This window comes from Acanthisitta chloris, unplaced genomic scaffold (genome assembly GCF_000695815.1).
Source record: "Acanthisitta chloris isolate BGI_N310 unplaced genomic scaffold, ASM69581v1 scaffold36897, whole genome shotgun sequence".
NCBI classification, from domain to species: Eukaryota; Metazoa; Chordata; class Aves; order Passeriformes; family Acanthisittidae; genus Acanthisitta; species Acanthisitta chloris.
Genome location: NW_008682682.1, coordinates 1 through 4,747, shown reverse-complemented (window position 1 = coordinate 4,747; position 4,747 = coordinate 1).

The window sequence follows — 4,747 nt, the reverse complement described above, 5'->3', positions numbered from 1 at the left end:
TGCTGAATGACCACCAGCTGCTCAACATAGTGCCCTCAATTTAATCAGACTTCTCTACAGAATCGAAGATGCCTTACAAAACAATTAACTTGGTTCAGGTTAAAGATATAACTGACTAGGAAAAAGAAAAGACATGCAGAACATGGTGTGCACTGTTCACAGGAAGGGACTAGACAAGCTTTTCCCACTACCTGGGGAAAAGGTACTTTCCACCTTTCCCACCTTACATGAGTCACCACCAATTGCAGCTGTCAACCTCAAACATATCTAAATGTTTGCTTACAGGTATGGCCATAAAACCAATCCTGAGATAGCAGGGATTTACTGCTAATGTGAATTTTAACTGCCATGGCACGAGGCAAAGCAATCAAACATAACATGGGTGTAACTTCACTGCTGACAATGATTTGTCAAGGTGAACAGAGCGATGCAGTAACACTACAGTTGTCACTGTATCTTGGCAAACTGCACATCTGCACAGAGCTGGCCACAACACACACAACGTTTCAGGAACTAGCAGGTGATGCCTTTGGTGCATCCCCCAGAAGACAGATGTTCAGCCTGGTCTAGTGGAAGGTGACCCTGCCCGTGGCAGGGGCTGGAACTAGCTGAACTTTGAGGTGTCTTCCAGCCCAAACCATCCTGTGATATTAGGCTTTAGCAGAACAAGCATTTCAGAGTGGCTCAAACACAACAATCCAAGTACAACACTCAGACCAGGGAATCCCTGATATATTAAATTACATCCAGATGAGCACAGATTCTTAAAACCCTATTTGGATTCTAAAACTTCTTCAGTAATCAGCTAAGGATGGCAACCTACATCAATACTGACTATTGCCAAACCTCCTCACTTACACAGCTGCAAATATTGCTACAGATATAGAGTGACATGTGCCCTTTGGTCCTCCATGTCAGCTGTCTTGAGTCTGTATTCAAGTGTTACAGCATTAGTCAGGCTGCAAAACTTCCTTCAGGAAGAGCCACCCACTAACCTGCTCTGCAGGAACCTTCAATTCATCAAGACAGAAAGAAGAAACATATTAGAAGACTCCAAAATCTCCCAGGACATGCAAAAGCACAAAGCTCTGGGTCTCTGCATTACTACTTCAAGGTCACATTTCATTTCAAGCTGTAGCACTATCCACATTACTTGGAACTTGTCTATTAGTTTAGTTCCCTCTGTGTAACTACTGTAACAGCAAGACCAAAATATTCTTCAGGGCCTGCTACTACCCAGTTTCATTATAAATAAAACCATTCTTGCCACTGAATTATTCTCAAATCTAAGGCAGCAATTCACTTAAAACATCTACAGCAATTGCCATGAAAACATTAGGTATCTCCCTAAACAGTCCTTAGCAGTTTTTTTAAAAAAGCTATTTCATGGACTTTCCCCATGATAAAAGATTAAAATATGCTGACCATTCCTGTTTTGGATAAGGGACACTGGGAAGGGACCTCTCCAGCATAACCTTCTGCATGAGTCAGGCTCTGATAGGAGATTTTCTGTGCTCCTCCCTCCGCATGTTGGCAATCTTTACATTGCTGTTCTTGTTGGTGTGCCAATACCAGATTGGGCTTAAAAGACTTGGAAATACCAACAGCTTATTAGTGAAAAAAAAAATCTCCCCCCAAAGACTAGAAACTCAGATCAGGGAGGAATAAAGTAATTTGTTCTAATTATTCTATACGTTTTTAAATTAATCCCCAAACCATTAAGTGCTTTTTAAAGTTCAGGTCACTGTTGGAGTCAACACTCAGAATGTGAAGACTATTACACTCCAAGTTCCATCAGCAAATCCAGCTTAGAAGTCAAACCACTGAATGAACAGTAAAAGCCACAAAGTACAAGTTTGTCACCCATTTAACTCTGATAATTGGATAATCAGTTTCTGATTGGCAGTGCTGGCAGCTTAATGAGGAAAGAAACATGGAAGTTAAATCTGCATTATATGGAAAAAGCAGGAACATAATATTCAGAACTACTATCCTGATTGAAATCTAACCTATAGTTAAAAGTCCCTTTTAGAAATCAAGTTTCGGAGGAACTCGGTGATGTGGAAACAAGGAATATTCAGCTGGAGAAGGAGCATCACAGATGGATGAGGAGCTGTGGAACATGGAAAACAAGATTAATTTCCAGTGTTATTTCAAAGTTTAATCTCTTGCCCTCTTGCCTTACTCTCAAAGCAATACTCCTCTTTGTCCTGCACAGCATGGAAAGCACATTCTTCTCCAAATATGGTTTGGCTGAACAGAACTTGCACGTTCCTTCTCCACAAACTCCTTTTAGCACCTGCTCTAATATCACGAGCTATCCTGACATTTGCAATACTTCACTTTAAGCAGGATTCTCCTAGCAACTGCTGGGGAGATTTCAGTTGATTTTATCCCTAACTATATTCATCTTAGAATATAGAATCCCTCCAGTAAAGTGTTCCCAGGTCTTACCATGGCATACTGAACACGTCAGCTGCAGCATTACTAATGAACACTATAATTACCAAGCATGATTCCATAATTAGAAATAATCCCAATTATGTCTTTAGGTATTTCCCTTCTCCCAAGTGTTTACTAAACATGCATTAAAACTCTTCCATCAAATCCCCTGTCTCAGTAGCAGCATTTGCAGTAACAGCAAAAAGCTGATGAAGGACCAATTCTATCCAAGAACAGGCAACTGAGGCTACTTAGGTGATTAATTCCTTGTTATTCCCTTTTTGCCCCCAGAGCTGTGGTAAAATTTAGATTACTGACAAGACTCACATGGTTTAATCTCAGCAGCCTATGCATAGTTTTAAATGATACTATTTTAAGTTATCTAGCAAGTTTATTGAAGTCTTCTCCCTAGTCAGATCAAAACTTCTCATTTCAGGCCACTTCTTGAGTAGAGATCTAGTCAGATCAAAACTTCTCATTTCAGGCCACTTCTCAAGTAGGGACGTGAACAAACACCTTCACGAACCACAGATGACCTGAGACAGACAGAAGAGTGGAGTTAAAGCCCTCACTCAATCACAAGAGCCTCTCAGACATCCAGAGATACAGATCTCTGTAACACAATCTCACTGCTGTCACCACACAAGTGTGGGGAATAAGAATGAGCAAAACTTCTCATTTCAGGCCACTTCTCAAGTAGGGACGTGAACAAACACCTTCACGAACCACAGATGACCTGAGACAGACAGAAGAGTGGAGTTAAAGCCCTCACTCAATCACAAGAGCCTCTCAGACATCCAGAGATACAGATCTCTGTAACACAATCTCACTGCTGTCACCACACAAGTGTGGGGAATAAGAATGAGAGTTCCCTGGATGTTTTGCCTCAATGATTTCACCACCTTCCACCCAGACAGAGTATGGACACATTCTCCACGACTTTTTATGATAACACAGCAAGTACCTTTATAAAAACTGTGACAGGTTTTACACAGGTTACACTGAGAGGAGGGGAGAAAAAAGAATCAACCTCAAGTGCTCATTCAACTGAAGACACTAACATGATAATAACACAGTTCTCATTAAATAAACGGACAGAGGATTTAACACATAGATTTGCTCAAAAACCAAACCCTTTCCCTTCCCAGTTCCTTACTGTGGAGACCTTTGTGCATGTTCTTATATGCATATGTACACATACACACACATATATATACACACACACAGACACACATTCTATGCACAGAGATTGATGAACAAACCCTCTTATTTCTTCAGCTGAAACACTTGGAATGTGCTTCTAAAAGGGTTTCTTGGCCAAATCACACCTAGAATCATAGACTCAGTGAGGGTGGGAAAGACTTTTAATTGAAGATCAAGTCCAACTAAAGTCCATCTGAAAGTGTTTCTGTGCCAGGTTTACACTGGAATCACTTGTAACTGCACAGAGCAGGGAAAGTCTTTTCACTATTGTAACTCAACCAACTAGTTACAAGACAAGTCAACTAAACAGCATGTTAAAATTCATACACTGATTCTCCTAACAGCAATAAGAGCCATTGGCCTCTAACGGCTAAACTGACAGGATGGCTGTGAATTAACCCAGGATTTGGACTGGGCTTTTGCTGCAGAGGCATCCAAGTCTCTTTTGACTTGAGCACTTCCTCTGTGTCACAGAAGCATCTCCTGTGCAACCAGGTGACATGACAAATGAAAATGCAATATAGATACTCCAATTAAAACCACCCAAAGCAAACCACCTGCAATTGCACATGTTTATGTTACAGCCCTTGACTCTAACCAGCATTTAGCACTAGGACGCCTGTTCCTCTAGCGAATTGCCATTGATTACAACACAGAAACTGCAGCTGCCTCACCCTCCAGTCCGTGGTGACACTGAAAAAAAGCCTCTCCCACAGCAGCTCTGCAGCCGTGGGGGAAGGCTGACACCCCCTGCCCGGCCTGTACCCCCCACACCGGCACAGCCATCTGACCCTCCGTGTCCCAAACCAGCTCAGCCCCTCCACACCCAGACCAGCTCAACCCCTCCGTGTCCCGGGGCCAATTCAGCCCGTTCGTGCCCATACCAGTACTGTCCCCGTGTCCCAAACCAGACCCTCCGTTGTCCCAGGGCCAGCTCAGCCCCTCGGTGCCCCAGGGCCAGCTCGGACCCTCCGTGCCCAGACCACCACGACCTCTCCGTGTCCCAGGGCCAGTTCAGCCCATTCGTGCCCAGACCAGTACTGTCCCTCTGTGTCCCAAACCAGTCCCTCCGTGCCCAGACCAGCTCAGTCCTTCCGTGCCC